At 45.3% G+C, this 18,118-nt stretch overlaps 1 protein-coding gene across 2 annotated transcripts in view; it reads left to right on the top strand.

Moving 5' to 3' along the window:
* The window catches only part of VPS41 (VPS41 subunit of HOPS complex), a 661,741-nt gene that overhangs the window by 347,995 nt on the left and 295,628 nt on the right, over window positions 1-18,118 (top strand). The gene's annotated exons all lie outside the window — the stretch shown is intronic.

Below are 18,118 nucleotides of genomic sequence, written 5' to 3'. Positions count from 1 at the left end.
ATGACGGACAGTCTTTTTATCTATCATTCGTATGATTACACTACAATGATTAAAGCTACCATCTGTTTGGATGATGTTAGTTGCAGCACATCCTTCCTCTATGCACCTTGTAAATGCCATAATGTATAGTTATACTATAGTACTGCTAACCGTCTATCCTTCATTGTTATGTTACAGTGAAAGTACAGCGAGTTCAGTCATTGGATACCTTTGAGTGTCACTAGTCTTAGGGGTATATTTACTAGGGTGTGATTTTTTTAGAAGTGGAAATGTTGCCCATAGTAGCTGATCAGATTCTTGCTATTATCTTCTAGAAGCAGTTAGATAAATGTTAAGTGGAATCTGATGGACTTCCGGTGGGCGGGGCATCAAGTATGGCCGCATTTTAGTTATCCTCCCGACAGAGATATTGGGAATCTGCTTCCATCCATGGGTCAAACCTTAAATTGGACTTCAGAAACTACCCTATTTGGAAGCAGAAAAGAAGCTGTTCCCGACGATACCAATTTGGAATCAGCATCTTATTTTACCACCGGAGTCTGGCCTCTTTTGATGAAGGCCTGCATGAACGCCACCATTTTGGCATGAAGACGGGACTACGGAACAGAGATCCTGAGACAGAGCCTGGCTGATGCTCATACGCCGTATCCCTGCCTCAAACCCAGTTAGAGGACCGGTTCCCTCTTAAGAGGTGGATATTGCCCAGCTGCAGCCGGCAGTTCCAACTTGCCGAAGCGGGAGGTCAGTATGCTAGCTTGCCTGTCAGTGTTGGAGCCAGCCCGAAGACCCATGATCCTGCATTACCTGTCTTGAGACCTGAATCAGGGACGTGCGGGCTGCCTGGGATTCATGCCCTTTGTCCGGGACGCTTGATCTCTGGTTGATGTTCCCTGGAGTAGCTTCTATGGAGTGCAGGTGAACGGACGCGACTGTCTATCATCGGCAGGATCGTCAGAGAATTGCTGGGAGGTGTCTCGGCCGCGGGGCTTCGGAGAGCGCTGCCTGTACTGTTGGAGCTGCATCGTATGATCTGCGACGGAGGGTTCTCTGGGCTACGTGGAGGGAGCTTGCTCGACACCCGAGGTTGATGTTGCTGTTCCCCGGTCTCGGGCTGTGGGTGGTGCTTGGCGATGTCTGGAGGAGCTGAGAGGTCAATACTGGGACCGCTGGTAGCGTTTGTAGAGAGGCCATCACTACAGGAGACGCAGTTTGGCCACGGGTGAGCTGCCCAGAGACTACATCGACTGAGTTGCGTGGTGATCAGCTTCACGGACCGCAGAGGGTGTCATAAGTTGGGAGCTGCTCACCCCTCTTACACTTGTTTCTGTCTGGTTCTTACTGGGGTGAGTTGGTTCGCAGGGAGAGGGGAGAATAGCTGTACACTTCAGGGTAGACACGGGACTGTATCCTATTTGGTATAGGCAAGTCATAAGTGTGGTCTTTTCAAGTTCTCACTCACTGGGACGGTATTATGGGGATATTAAGACTCTGAATACCCTGGACGTTTTGTGCTCGAGATAACTGGGACTACATTGCAAAAGTCTCAAGCTGGACTTTCCCTACAGTTGTGATAATTCACCATAGTGCTTTACATATAAGGATCTCTGCCTAAAACTCCCTCAGTGCGTAGGAGCTAAATCAGCCAAACTCATCTCTACATGTGTTGACAGATTCTGTAGCTGGGAGTCACGAGGAGCCTTATTTATTAGGATGTAAGCTGGCCCCCAACAAATTGTTTTACACTGCTGGGTAATATATGTGTATTGTATATTCTAATGAATGTCACTGTTTACTACTAGGGGACCCTGAGGTTAATTGGCCACAGCACGTATAAGTGAGATTAATCTCTATTGTTACTCTGCCATATAACCCTAGCAGCTATTTGTGAGGGATGCAAGTTTCCTTGAGCTGAATTCTGTACACCTAATTCTCTTCTAATCTTGAAACTTCTTTAAGAAGTTTATTACAGTGAGATGAAACTGTAAGGCTACATTGGGAATAACCTCTGTGAAGTAACACTGACACCTAGTGGCCATCTGGATCTAAATATGTGACCTTTCAGACAAAGTTGCAGTAGTTTATTTCTCCACAGCTTTTTATAGTGACACATTTGCATCATCCTTTTCTATTATCTCCAAGGTTACCCTTTTATATACATAGTAGGACGAGAGGAAGGGAGAGAAAGGAAAAAGTAAAGAAAAGTGCTACTGAAGAGTTGTGTTTGTCTAAATTTGGTAATATTTGAAGACTTACTAAGACTTACTGAGCGCAGCTACAGAAGCTGACTTTAATTTAGGTTATAGTAAAGACATATCTCTCTCTTTCCATTTTGTAAAATCTCATAATATTGTAATTGCTTTATGCTACAAGTCGGTTTACAGGACAACTTTAAATGGGAAGTTTGTGAATAGTAACTGCAGGTACACTCTATAGTATTCAGTCAGATTCTGGTTGTAACTCTTACATAGGGTAACGGTGGTTTATAGCTCTTGCCTATTTACCGCGCCCAGTTTAAAAAATTTTTTTTTTTTAAGGGTGAATGTAAAGGTGCTATCATCCCTAGTCAGGGGTGGTGAGGAAGAATATCCTCATTGCGTGTACAGTTGTGCTCATAAGTTTACATACCCTAGCAAAATTTGTGTATTTAGGTAGTTTCTGTTGTCATTATGATTTAAAAAGAGTAAACACAGTTGTTTGACAATAAATGGCTTCACCCAACCACTAACCATGAGTGAAAGAAAAGTTTGTGAGTTATCATTCATATTCTCTGACATATGGGCAGAAAATCACAAATTCTGCTAGGGTATGTAAACTTATGAGCACAACTGTAGATAACATTACATAGTCAGGTGGACGAAGCTAGATCTTACCGTATTTAGCTATCTTATATGTAGCATAACACTAAGTTTGGTCTAAAGTTTAGGAGTGGGGGTCCTCATAGGGCATGGACAAATTTGTTGAGAAGCCATCAGGACCACGACAGTCTTTACCTAGTTCAGACATGGGGAAAACTAAGACTAAGGGTAATAAAGACACTATTTCTCAACCGACCTTATGTTCTGACAATTCCTCAGATTCTGTCACAGCCCCTATGCTACAGGTTATACCTGTGGAATCTTTACCCTTAGCCGATATGGCAAAGGAAATGTCTAAAATTCTGTTGCCTCTCATAAACAAACCTCCTTAAGATTTAAATACTAAACGATCTACTCGCTTAGATACATTAGAACAACGTACGAGTGATGTGGAAGATTCCCTACAAGTGGTGCAGCAACAAGGTCAGTCTAATTCTAATACTATCCAGGCAATTCTGGAAAAAAATAGATGTCGTGGAGAACACCTCGGAGGAATGTCCAAGGGAGAACCAGGCCAGTGGTGGCTAAATTCTTGGATTATGAAGTAAAAGAAAGAATTCTGTCCCAATATCGTAAGTCACAACTTTTCTTTGAGGGAGATCAGAATTCTTATTTTCCAAGATTTTTCGGCTAATGTGGTTCAAAAACTAAGAGCCTTCTCAGAAATATGTTGCTTCCTCCATGATCGTGAGAGCTGATTTGCTTTACTCTACCCGGCGAAGTTGAGGGTAATAGTGAAGGGCAAACCAGTAATTTTTGATGATCCTGAACAGGCCAAACGAAGTCTCATGAGCCCCAGATCTCCATCATGTTCACCTCACTCTCCTTAATTACCTGTGTAGAGGTAGAGGTTCAAATAGGACACCTCTTCTAATTGTACAGTATTTATGAAGGGGAGGTAAACAGCTGTAGTTTTTATTTATTTATTTTTTCTCTTGTCCGGGTAATTGTCTAGTCATGGCATCCACGTGGCAATATCTGGTTGATTAGATGATAAAATATGGAGTTCCCTCCCCAAGATTTTTGGTTTTCTCCACACAAGGGAGTCCGTACATCCGTGTGTGTGTGTGTCCCCGCCCCCTCCTTTTTGGTTTGTTGCTTTTTCTCTTTTCTTTTCCCCTCTCCTTTCCTTCATCTTTCTTCCTCATCACCCCATCTCAGCTTTAACACATAAAGGGGAAAAGAAAAAGGGTTTACAAAGGAAAGGTACGAAGCTTCGTACCTTTCCTTTGTAATCCCTTTTTCTTTTCCCCTTTATTGCTGTTGGTTTGTCAGATTGGTATACATAAAATCGATAGGATTTTATTGGTTGTTTCACTCTGGACAGCAGAATTGCTGCAGGGTTTTCTTGACTGCTGGTTGAAGTTTGAAAAATTAAAACAAATGGTATATTGAAGCATGGATGTATTTTGCTACTTTATCTTAACTATATGTTTGTAACGGTGCCTGTATCTTGGGATCCACTGGTTCCTGGACGGGAGGGGTTGACACTCGCCTTCCGGCTGAACATGGTCTCCACCCTAAATTTTCTTGTGAGTTTGAGGTCTGCTACTATCATTCGACCCCGTGAGGGGGTGGGTTAGTAATGTCAATAAACACAAATAATATAGTAAACACTCCTCTAAACTTAAATTTGGTATCATGGAATGTGGAGGGAGCAAATAGTCCTGTTAAACGGAAACGTATTGTGTCCCACCTTCATAAATTAAATCCAGATATAATGTTTATCCACAAGACACACTGGAAAGTAGGGCACGACTGCTCTCTTCGAGCTCCCTGGATTGCCCAATGTATTTCCGCACCCTTTCGAACCAAGTCCAGAGGCGTCGCCATCCTTTTTCTGAGAAATGTACCTGTTACTGTGTTGGATCAGATTGTCGACCTGGAGGGGAGGTATATAATAATGGATGCTATGATTTATAATGATAAATATACACTAATAAATGTATATGCACCAAATGTGGACACTCAACACTTTTTCTCTTACGTCCTAGAGGATGCTGGGGACTCCGTAAGGACCATGGGGTATAGACGGGCTCCGCAGGAGATAGGGCACCTAAAGAGAACTTTGACTATGGGTGTGCACTGGCTCCTCCCTCTATGCCCCTCCTCCAGACCTCAGTTAGATCTTGTGCCCAGAGGAGAATGGGTGCACTGCAGAGAGCTCTCCAGAGTTTTCTGTTGAAGAAGAATTTTGTAAGGTTTTTTATTTTCAGGGAGTCCTGTTGGCAACAGGCTCCCTGCATTGTGGAACTGAGGAGAGAGAAGCAGGGCTGGCTTGTCAAGTTGGGCACTGCTTCTAAGGCTACTGGACACCATTAGCTCCAAAGGGAGTCGGAACACAGGTCTCACCTGGGGTTCGTCCCGGAGCCGCGCCGCCATCCTCCTCACAGATGCCGAAGAAAGAAGCCGGATGAGAAGGCAGAAGACATCTTAGGCGGCAGAAGACATCAGATCTTCATGAGGTAAGGCGCGCAGCCCTGGGCAGCAATAAACCTCACATTTGGCAAATGCAGATAGATTAGGCTGCGGAGGCAGTAAATCTAAGATCCCCGCCATTTTCATTGAAAAATCACTGGGATCGAAGCCCGTCGTCGGGTGGGCGGGGCTTGATCCTCAGCACTAACCAGCGCCATTTTCTCCACAGAAGCTGCATGAGGAAAACGCTGGCTCCCTGGTCTCTCCCCTGCTGAACTTCACAGGCTGGAAAAAAGAGAGGGGGGGCACATTAGCGACGCAGTGAGTGGGAATTGGTATATTATATATAGAAAAGCGCTATCTGGTCATAATTTTTCCAGTGTTTTTAAGCGCTGGTGTGTGCTGGCATACTCTCTCTCTGTCCCTCCTTAGGGCCTGGTTGGGGTTTTGTCCCCTTATAGGTTAATCCCTGTGTGTGTGGGGTGTCGGTACGTGTGTGTCGACATGTCTGAGGCGGAAGGCTTCTCCAAGGAGGAGGAGGAGCAAATGAGTGGTGTGTCCCCGTCAGTTGTGCCGACTCCAGATTGGATGGACATGTGGCATATGTTGAATGCAAGTGTGGCATCTTTACATAAAAGGCTTGATAAGGCTGAATTAGGGGGGACATCAGGGGGTCAATCCTCGGATTGGACCGACTCACAGGGCCCGTCGGGGTCTCAAAAGCGTCCCTTAACACAAGACTCTGCTACCGACACGGATTCTGATTCCAGTGTCGACTACGACGAAGTAAAATTGCACCCTAGGGTGACTAAAACCATTCAGTGTATGATTGTGGCAATAAGGGATGTGTTGCATATTGAGGATGAACCCTCAGTCCCCGACACAAGGGTACACATGTTTAAGGAAAAGAAACAGATTATTAACTTTCCCACATCTCATGAATTAAATGATTTCTTTGGAAAAGCTTGGGAGACTCCGGAAAAGAGACCGCAGATCCCCAAAAGAATTTATATGGCATACCCCTTCCGTAAGCAGGACAGGGAGATTTGGGAATCACCCCCCACTGTGGACAAGGCCCTGACGCGCTTGTCCAAGAAAGTGGCGCTACCGTCTCCTGACACAGGGGCCCTTAAGGACCCTGCAGATCGCAGGCAAGAAACTACCTTAAAGTGTATTTATTCTCATACTGGTGCTGTGCTAAGACCGACAATTGCGTCGGCATGGGTGTGTAGCGCAATTGCAGCTTGGACAGATGAGCTGACAGATAAATTTGATAATATGGATAAGGATACTATATTCTTAACTCTAGCCCATATAAAAGACGCAGTCTTATTTATGAGGGATGCTCAAAGGGACATTGGATTGCTAGCTTCTAGGGCCAATGCCATGTCTATCTCAACGAGAAGATCCTTATGGACTCGCCAATGGACGGGTGATGCGGATTCCAAAAAACATATGGAAGTACTACCCTATAAGGGTGATGTATTGTTTGGGGATGGGCTGACGGACCTGGTTTCCACAGCTACAGCAGGTAAATCACATTTTTTACCATATATTCCCCAACAGCAAAAGAAAGTGACACCCTATCAGATGCAGTCCTTTCGGTCGCACAAGTCCAGAAGAGGTCGGGGATCCTCTTTCCTCGCCAGAGGTAAGGGCAGAGGCAAAAGAGCACCTGCTTCGGCAGGTGCCCAGGAACAAAAGTCCTCCCCGGCTGCTCCAAAACCCACAGCATGACGCTAGGGCTCCCCTGAGGGAGTCCGCACCGGTGGGGGCACGTCTTCGACTTTTCAGTCAGGCCTGGGTCAGTTCAGACCTGAATCCCTGGGTGTTGGAAATGGTTTCCCAGGGTTACAAATTGGAATTCGAGGAGGTGCCCCCGCGCCGATTTTTCAAATCGGCCCTACCAGCTTCCACATCGGACAGGGATATAGTGTTAGCTGCAATTCAAACGCTGTGTATACAGCAAGTGATAATCAAGGTTACCCTGCACCAGCAGGGAAAAGGTTACTACTCAACCCTATTTGTGCTCCCGAAACCGGACGGTTCGGTCAGACCTATTTTGAATCTGAAATCCCTAAACCTGTACATAAAAAGATTCAAATTCAAAATGGAATCTCTCAGAGCGATAATAGCCAACATGGAGGAGGGGGAGTTTATGGTATCTCTGGACATAAAGGATGCGTACCTTCATGTCCCCATATATGCCCCCCATCAGGAATACCTGAGATTCGCTGTACAGGATTGTCATTACCAATTTCAGACGTTGCCGTTTGGATTCTCCACGGCCCCGAGGATTTGCACCAAGATAATGGCGGAAATGATGGTGGTCCTGCGCAAGCATGGAGTCACAATTATCCCATACTTGGACGATCTCCTGATAAAAGCGAGATCAAGGGAGAAATTGCTGAGCAGTGTGGCGCTCTCTCTGAGAGTGCTCCAGCAACACGGTTGGATTCTAAATCTACCGAAGTCACAGTTGATTCCGACAACTCGACTACCGTTCCTAGGTATGATACTGGATACGGAACAAATGAAGGTCTTCCTCCCAATAGAGAGAGCCCAGGACATCCAGGACATGGTCAGAGACCTGCTAAAACCGAAAAGTGTGTCAGTTCACCAATGCACTCGAGTTCTGGGGAAAATGGTGGCGGCCTACGAGGCCATTCCCTTCGGAAGGTTCCATGCAAGGACTTTTCAATGGGATCTTCTGGACAAGTGGTCCGGGTCCCATCTGCACTTACATCGGAAAATAACTCTGTCCCCAGGTGCCAGAGTGTCCCTCCTGTGGTGGTTGCAAAGTGCTCACCTCCTGGAGGGTCGCAGATACGGAATTCAGGATTGGATCCTGGTTACCACGGACGCGAGCCTCCGAGGATGGGGAGCGGTCACGCAGGGAAAGAATTTTCAGGGTCTTTGGTCAGACCAGGAGTCCTGTCTACACATCAATGTGTTGGAACTCAGGGCCATTTACAACGGCCTTCGACAAGCGGAGAGTTTTCTTCGAAACCTACCGGTTCTGATTCAATCAGACAATGTCACAGCAGTGGCTCATGTGAACCGCCAAGGCGGGACAAGAAGCAGAGTCGCGATGGCGGAAGCCACAAGGATCCTTCGCTGGGCGGAAAATCATGTAAGCGCTCTGTCGGCTGTCTTCATTCCGGGAGTGGACAACTGGGAAGCAGACTTCCTCAGCAGACACGATCTCCATCCAGGAGAGTGGGGACGTCATCAAGAAGTCTTTGCAGACGTAACGCGTCTTTGGGGAACTCCTCAAATAGACATGATGGCGTCACGCCTCAACAAAAAACTTCGTAGGTATTGTGCCAGGTCTCGGGACCCTCAGGCAGTAGCAGTAGACACTCTGGTAACACCGTGGGTGTTCAAATCGGTCTACGTGTTTCCTCCTCTTCCTCTCATCACAAAAGTGTTGAGGATCATAAGACGAAGAAGAGTACAGACGATACTCGTTGTCCCAGACTGGCCTCGAAGGGCCTGGTACTCGGATCTACAAGAGATGCTCACAGGAGACCCCTGGCCTCTTCCTCTGAGGGAAGACCTGTTGCAACAGGGGCCCTGTGTATTTCAAGACTTACCGCGGTTACGTTTGACGTCATGGCGGTTGAACGCCGAATCCTAGCGAAAAAGGGGATTACGGAAGAGGTCATCCCTACTTTAATAAAGGCTAGGAAGGAGGTGACGGTAAAACATTATCACCATATCTGGCGAAAGTATGCGTCTTGGTGTGAGACCAAGAATGCACCTACGGAAGATTTTCATCTGGGTCGTTTTCTCCACTTCCTACAGACAGGAGTGGATATGGGCCTGAAATTAGGCTCTGTTAAGGTACAGATTTCGGCCCTCTCGATTTTCTTTCAGAAGGAATTGGCTTCTCTTCCAGAAGTCCAGACGTTTGTAAAGGGAGTGCTGCACATCCAGCCCCCTTTTGTGCCTCCAGTGGCACCATGGGACCTGAACGTAGTGTTGCAGTTCCTAAAATCACACTGGTTTGAACCGCTTAACAAGGTTGAGTTGAAATTTCTTACCTGGAAGGTGGTCATGTTGTTGGCCTTAGCATCAGCAAGGCGAGTGTCAGAATTGGCGGCTTTGTCACACAAGAGCCCCTACTTGATTTTTCATGTGGATCGAGCTGAATTGAGGACACGTCCGCAATTTTTACCTAAAGTGGTTTCTTCATTCCATATGAATTAACCTATTGTGGTGCCTGTGGCTACAAGTGACCTGGAGGATTCCAGATCCCTGAACGTAGTCAGGGCCTTAAAAATGTATGTAGCCAGGACGGCTAGACTTAGGAAAACAGAGACTCTGTTTGTCCTGTATGCGGCCAATAAGATTGGCGCACCTGCTTCGAAGCAGACTATTGCTCGCTGGATCTGTAATACGATTCAGCAGGCTCACTCTACGGCTGGATTGCCGGTACCAAATTCGGTTAAGGCCCATTCCATTAGGAAGGTGGGCTCTTCTTGGGCGGCTGCCCGAGGCGTCTCGGCATTACAACTTTGCCGAGCGGCGACTTGGTTGGGGTCAAACACTTTTGCTAAATTCTACAAGTTTGATACCCTGGCTGATGAGGACCTAGCGTTTGCTCAGTCGGTGCTGCAGAGTCATACGCACTCTCCCGCCCGATTGGATGCTTTGGTATAAACCCCATGGTCCTTACGGAGTCCCCAGCATCCTCTAGGACGTAAGAGAAAATAAGATTTTAAACCTACCGGTAAATCTATTTCTCCTAGTCCGTAGAGGATGCTGGGCGCCCGTCCCAGTGCGGAAACTCTGCAAGACTTGTATATAGTTGTTGCTTACATAAGGGTTGTTACAGTTGAAATCGGTCTTGGACCGTTACTGTTGTTGTTCATACGGTTAACTGGTTATGTATGTTCCAGGTTACATGGTATGATTGGTGTGGGCTGGTAGGAATCTTGCCCTTGGATTGCTAAATCCTGCCTTGTATTGTCCATCTCCTCTGGGCACAGTTCTCTAACTGAGGTCTGGAGGAGGGGCATAGAGTAGCCAGTGCACACCCATAGTCAAAGTTCTTTTTAGGTGCCCTATCTCCTGTGGAGCCCGTCTATACCCCATGGTCCTTACGGAGTCCCCAGCATCCTCTACGGACTAGGAGAAATAGATTTACCGGTAGGTTTAAAATCTTATTTTCAACATTATACTGCAAATTTTAAGTCAGCGTGATAATTTCCCTCTTATCATGGCAGGGGACTTTAATACCGTCCTCGATCCTCAATTGGATAAATCTCCTCCACCTAATAATCCATGCTCCTTGCAATGGAAAATTATTTCATCTTTCACTACAGCTTTGGGTTTGTCAGATCCATGGCGGTTGTTAAACCCCTCGACAAGTCCTTTACTTTCCATTCAGGAGTCCACTGATCTTTTTCAAGGATTGCTTATTTACTGATCTCGGACTCACTGGTTACCAATCTTATACGGACAAATATGTACGATATTATAATATCAGATCATGCCCCCATTTCCATTGCGTTGAGGTTGGTACTCTCTACATCGGTGAATCGCAATTGGAGATTTCCAATACACTTAGTGGCTAGCGAGGACTTTAAACTTTATCTGAATGGGAAATGGTCAGAATTTGTAGATGATAACATAGTCCACTGGGATGACCTTGTTCTCTTTTGGCAATCTTCAAAGGCCGTCATGAGAGGTCACATTATTGGATATGTTGCTAAGAAGAGAAAGGAGTCCAATACTTTATATAATTCTCTTAGAGCGAAGGTTTCCTCTAAGTTTCGGGAATATACCTTATCTCCAGGTGATGATTGGGTTTCATACAAGCAGGCTAGGCAGCTATTGGAAAGTTTTCTAATTTATCAGGCTAACAACTCTTTGGAAATCTCAAAGCATAAATATTATAGATGGGGAGACAAGGCGGGCAGATTGCTGGCAACCATGTCTTGTCCTTGGAAGTCGGCTATTAAAACTCCCAGAGAAAATACCCCTGTTACAGATTCCAAGTGTATATTAAATTTGTTTCAGGAGTATTTTGAGCAATTATATACGGATAAACCAACTGATATAGAGCTCCAGAACCATATATTACAGGAAGCTAGACTTCCACAACTGTCACAGGAACAACGGGATAACCTTAATGGTTCAATTACCCTTGAAGAAATTGCAGGGGTCATCAAAAACTTACAACTGCGAAAGGCTCCAGGACCGGATGGCCTTTCGGGGCATTATTACAAAATATTGATGGATAACATTCTTCCTGCTGTACAAGAATTATACCAAAAAATGTATAATGAATTCCCACAAATCTCAAGATTCAATGAATCACATACCATCCTATTACCAATGCAGGGGAAAGACCCTCAGCTGTTAGGTTCTTACAGGCCAATCACGTTGCTAAATGTTGATTTAAAAATTCTATCTAAGATCATGGCTAACAGATTGCAGTCTATACTGCCGAGTTTGCTTACAGAACACCAAACAGGTTTTGTGAGTGGCAGGCATTCGGTATGAGCTATTCATTCGGCTATAGCAGTGACAGTCTTCTCAATGAACCTCTCGACCTCAAACAATTTATTATTGAGCCTAGACACGCATAAGGCTTTTGACACGGTCCTTTGGCCCCATCTCTTTGCTGTGTTAGAGCATGGAGCATTTGATCTGGCATATATTAGATTAATTCATTTTTTATATGATTCTCCAACCACTTCTCTATTAATAAATGGACTGTGCAGTTATAGATTGTCACTATGCAGGGGCACCCGTCAGGGTTGCCAGAGTCTCCCCTGCTTTTCAATTTATCTTTAGACCCTCTACTGAGGATTCTACAAAATTGGTCTACTTTTAAAGGGATACAGATGGGATCTAGTGAAGTCAAAATTTCTGCTTTTGCAGACGATCTTTTTTTATACATCAATAACCCTAGGGATTCCCTGGCATCCATATTAGAGAAAATCAAGGAGTATGGCGATGTCTCTGGCTTGGTGATAAATACAGACAAATCGTCAGGTTTGTTCTTAGGCTTTGGTTTGGCATCCCTAATTGGAGTAGAGCCTTTTTTATTCGATGGTCCACCACAACATTGACTTACTTAGGTATTACCTTGACAAGGAATCCTGCGGAACCATATAAATACAATTACACTCGGGCAATTCATGCACTCTCGAAGGAGCTCAAGGGGTGGGCTAAATTAACTCTCTCATATCTTTGGAGGGCGAATTTAATTAAGATGATCACTTTCCCAAGATTATTGTATTTGGTGCAGGTCCTCCCCCTCCTTTTGACGAAGACAGGTGTCAAGCAAATTAATGCCTGCTGTTTTCGAACCTTTATTTGGAAGGGGAAAAAAAGTAGAATTAGTATGGTGAAATTGTGCCAACCAAAGGAAAATGGGGGGATAAATTTCCCGGAGATTGAGCATTATAGCCACGCTACCCATCTGCGATATATTGTGGATTGGATACAGGGTACAAATATATACACAAATACTCTTCTGGAATCTAAATTTTTGAAAAACATAAGCATCTCTGCCTTTCTTCACACCCAGGATCAGGACATCTCCCCAGAACTTCGGGACAATCCTCTTCTTTGGAGTGGTAGAAGGGTTTGGCACATATTGCGAAAACAATATGGCCTTCAATCTTTTTACTCTATAAATTTGCCTCTGTGTAAAAATCCACACTTCCAAGATGAGTTGGCAACTCTCCCCTATACCATTTGGCGTCTGGGGGAAGAAGTAAACAATATACGGCATTTGATTAATTTTAAAGACAAACGTCCATTTACGTATTCGGAAGCAATAGCCAAGTTCGACTTTCTTCGAATTTATCCCATAGCTTTTCTGCAGGCACAACATTACATCTCTACAGTAATCAGAGAATTTGTGGATTTAGATTGGGGAAATAACATAGATAAAACAATAGACCAAGGACCCTGTCTTAAAAAAGCAATTTCTTTCTATTATAAGTTATTATATAAAACATATGATCACACTGCTTCACAGACAGGTATGAGTCAGTGGTTGATTCATTTTTCATCTATGTCCACCCATGTGATTTTCTCCGAATCCTAAACAATTCCTGTAGATTGTTGTCTGCAAGTATTTACAAAGAATTGTTCTATAACATTATTCACAGAACATATCTTTCCCCCAACAGACAATATCTTATGGGTCTGACGACAACGGATAGATGTCCAAAATGTAACCGGGATACAGCAGATTTATTTCACATGCTAAGGGATTGTCCAATTAAAAGGGGTTTTTGGATGAGAGTAAAAAGAGAGGCCGAAAGGACTTTAATCAATTATGTTCCTTTATCTCTAGAATGGGCTATAATTGGGTGTGCTCCCAGGTCCCAAAGAGTATCAAAAGGCGGGGAAGAAACTATTACTAGCAATCGGCTCCACTGCAAAGAAAACAATCTTGCAAAATTGGGTGAGCTCGGGCCCTCCTGTATTTTCATTATTCAAAGAGAAATTTCACAACATTTTTAGGATGGATTGGGTGGAGACCATGTTCGAAAACGAGAGGCGGGTTGGTGCTTTTTTTGAAACATGGGCCCTCATTCCGAGTTGGTCGCTCGCAAGGCGATTTTAGCAGAGTTGCTCACGCTAAGCCGCCGCCTACTGGGAGTGAATCTTAGCATCTTAAAATTGCGAACGATGTATTCGCAATATTGCGAATACACACCTCGTAGCAGTTTCAGAGTAGCTCCAGACTTACTCGCCATCTGCGATCAGTTCAGTGCTTGTCGTTCCTGGTTTGACGTCACAAACACACCCAGCGTTCGCCCAGACACTCCTCCGTTTCTCCGGCCACTCCTGCGTTTTTTCCGGAAACGGTAGCGTTTTTTCCCACACGCCCATAAAACGGCCTGTTTCCGCCCAGTAACACCCATTTCCTGTCAATCACATTACGATCGCCAGACCGATGAAAAAGCCGTGAGTAAAATTCCTAATTACATAGCAAATTTACTTGGCGCAGTCGCAGTGCGAACATTGCGCATGCGCATTAAGCGGAAAATCGCTGCGATGCGAAGATTTTTACCGAGCGATCAACTCGGAATGAGGGCCATGGGAAAGTTATGTAGCTAACTTGCCCCTGCAAATGAGAACCAAGATTTACAAGAGTTTGCACTTGACTTTGTGGTACACTTTAAGAATATTGGAAGGGGATCCCCCTATTTGTGTTTAAGGATCCCAGATTTGGGAACGTCAAAAAGACTCTCTCTTTTCTTTTTCTTAATTTTTATCCCCTTTTTTTTTTATGCCTTCCTTTTTATTAGGGAACACAGGATACAGGCATTGAATAGTTTTACAAATGAATAAGGTAAACATGCATAAGCTATTGTTGGTTACAACACGTCTTTATTTGTTATAAAATAACATAAGTACTGTTAATATTTGGAAAACAGTGACTGCGAGACAGATGTTAAGACTGTATGGATACTGCATGTATTTATTGTTTTCCGTGGCTTCAATAAAAAAATTGTTGGAGAAAAAAAAATGTTAAGTGGTATCTGAATGGTTGCTATGGGCAACATCTACACTTTAAAAAATAAACTCACACCTTAGTAAATATACTGCTTAGTGAGCAGAGGCTACACAGAGCAGCATATGTGTACTAAACAAAACTATGTAAATATCATATCAATCTTACATAATCTTGCCTTTGCTTAATTAGCCATTTTACTAATTGGAATTGCATGTGCTATAAATGCAAACTAAAGTAATTTATTAAGTATTTCATCCCATTAGTGTTCTCTAACTTGAGATTTGTATCACTGTATGTGTGAGAGACCAAAAGGTGAAGTGGCGTAAAATGAAACTATAAGGCTCATAATTGCATCCTAACAGGGTTGTTTATTTATCTCCTATATATTAGCCCAGATCCGTGACTCTGTGACTGTGTGTATAACGCTGGGTGGAGTCACAACGCTGGGCGGAGTCACAGTCATAGAGTCACAGATCTGGCCAAATACCTCTCCGCCATCTTCCCAGCCGGATGCGTCTTCCCCGCGGTTCCCGGCTCCTGGCTCCTGTGCTGTGGTTAGGAGGGTGGCTGAGCCCGGACACAGGATGCCATGAGGCGGAGGGTAAAGCCGCATCCCGCCGTTGCTGCTGCTGCTGGGACAGAGGATCCACTCTCCCGTGTCTCTGACAGCCGCCGGGGGCGCACCATGCGTGTGTCACTGCCCGGTGCGCTCCCGCCCATCACCTGCTGCTGCTGCTGCAGCCTAGGCACGACCCCGACTCCGAGCCCCCGCCGCCTTTACCCGGACAGCAGGAGCAGCGCCAGCAGCAAGTGTGAGGGAGCGCTCATCCGGTTCACTACTCCGCTGCTGCTGCTGCTGCAGCAGATTGTGTGTGTGGTGTATTGTGTATAGAGTGTGCATGGGGTATGTGTACAGTGTATCATGTGTGAATGGTATGATGTATATACAGTGCCCCTCCTCCACCCACGGCATCACTGCACCCGCCCCTCCACCACCCGCAGGACCCCTGCACCCACGGGACCCCCGGACCCTCTCCTCCATCCGCGGCAACCCCACACCCACTGCACCTCTGGACCCACTGCCCCACCCGCGGTGATATTCCATATAATAAAAATGTTGTATTCCCCAAGGGCGTGCAAGGGTTAAGGGGGCGTAGCCCCTTCTGACGGTGTGAAGAGCTCCTGTAGGGCGTGTTGAGTCACCTAGTATACAGTATATACATCCATCTCTCATCCCTGCACCTCTCTCTCCCTCATTCCCTTTCTCACCCCGCACCTCACTGCTTCCTTCCATATTTCACTCCTGAAATTTAATTTCACAGCACCCTGTCCTAGGAGGTTCATGTCTGTGGTCACAATGACCGAATCCTGAGCAACCAAGTCACAAGTGGGGTTGGGATTGAAATGCCAGCTGACGGGATGCCGGCGGTCAGAATACAGACTCGACATCCTGATGATCAGAATCCCGACAGGCAAGGTAGGTATACTTACCTTCACCCAAAGACTCCCTAACCCCCCTACCCCCCATCGCGGCTAACTTGACCGGTGTATCGATCCGGAACCTGGGTGTTGGGTTGCTGGTGCCAGCATTTCGGTCAGTGGCGGGATTGCGGTATTGGTATTTTGACAGCTGGGATCCCGACTGCCAGGATTGTGACTGGATACCCATGAGTGGTATAGGATATATGAGTCAATGAGACGAGAGGGATGACTAGCAACCCTTTCACTTTTGGAGAAACACTCGCTGGAACTCCCACAATTGAAACGGCATGTTGAATAGTATCGAAGGTGGAAACCATCATGCCCATCAACTTCATGCACCACAAAATCGTGACCAAGTTCTTTAGGGTTCGTGCTTTGGACTTCGAAAGAAAACTCGCTGGAGAGAAGTGACAAAAACTACCCCCAGAACTGAAAGTACCGACAAGAAATTAGGTGTAACCTTTCGAAATTTAGGATCCAACCATGATCCGGAAGTACTAGAACCAAGCAAACGTGGTTCTGTAACTATGAAGGTGACTTGTAGTAAACAAGCCACACTCTAAAGAAGGTATGATTATGATTCCTTATTTATGCAATAAGCTCACCAGCACTGACCTGATTTTGGTGAATACGCACAGAGTCGTGGCTTTATTGAATTGAAGGATGAACTCAACGTGGAACGTGAAGATATGCTTCCTAATGTCTAATGAGGCCAAACCTTTGTTCGCCTCCATGCTGTGAATCACTGATCGGAGGTTCCATTTGAAAATGAACTAACCACTACCTGGTGCTCATTGTGCAAAGATTTAAGATTGGGCAGAATTAACTGCTCGGCTTCCAAACCTGGAACAAGTAGCAGTACCCCAGTTTCTGTTGAGTGGTGGAACTAAAATAATAATGTGCAATGATGGCAGACCCGTAAAGTCGGAGATGTAAAAATTGCAAATGATACCCAGGAGTCTGAAAATGACTCCACTCAACGGCTTCTGAACTGGAGTAACTGTGAACTGGGTAGAGAAAGAGAGAGAACCCGTATGGTGCTAAGCTGTTTTGGAGCTTGGCTCCCTAATGCTGGGTGCCTCGGAAGCTGAACCCCTGCCGGAATGGAAATGGCTTGTGGCAGACTGGTCCCTAGAGGACGCTGCACCCAGAAAGGAGGAGTGAAAACTTGGAAACGTGGATCCACCTGTCAGGGGCAGCCACCAGAAGATAAACGCTTTCCCACCAGTGGGGAAGAATAGTCTCCAGTTCTTGCTGAAATAGAATGTCCCCAGTGAACCTGCTAAGGAGAAACTTGATTATGAAATTGCATTTCAAGTGCAGATTTAAAGGGCCCTAGGAGCAAAGACGGCTAGAAGCCGCCTGAGAACCGTATTGCACAGCCTCGCACACACACACTCAGCTGCACCGCAAAGCTGTTCTGCCAATGCTAATAGGGAATTTCTGTTTAAGTCACTATGAAGCCCCTGTGACGATGATAGTGGGTGGAGTTCCCATAGTGTTGCGGTAAGTAAAAATCTGATCACGACTCCAGAATCTGTTAAAATAGAATTAAGACAGCTGTCCAAGTTTTCCCTAGGGGATCCCTAAAAACACTAATTCCTGAACATATACTTTAGGTCACTGTGTTGAACTAAACATGCAAACGCAGTGACATCCGTGGTAAGTAGTTTCACTTGGACACATAATCCATTGGAAATAAAATTTGCAAGAAACAGAGAATCTTTATTTCTAGTGTCTTCTAGTCCTCACCAATGAGAATGAAAAGATCCGAATATGGCAAAGTAACGACTTTCCTACACAGATGTTTGAACGGACTGATAGCCAATGCTTGGGGTTCCATATCTGAACAGTCTAGACAGTGCACACA

The sequence above is a fragment of the Pseudophryne corroboree genome, chromosome 5 (genome assembly GCF_028390025.1).
Source record: "Pseudophryne corroboree isolate aPseCor3 chromosome 5, aPseCor3.hap2, whole genome shotgun sequence".
Classification (NCBI taxonomy): domain Eukaryota; kingdom Metazoa; phylum Chordata; class Amphibia; order Anura; family Myobatrachidae; genus Pseudophryne; species Pseudophryne corroboree.
The sequence above is the reverse complement of the archived record's forward strand: the minus strand, read 5'-3'. Positions and strand labels throughout refer to the sequence as shown.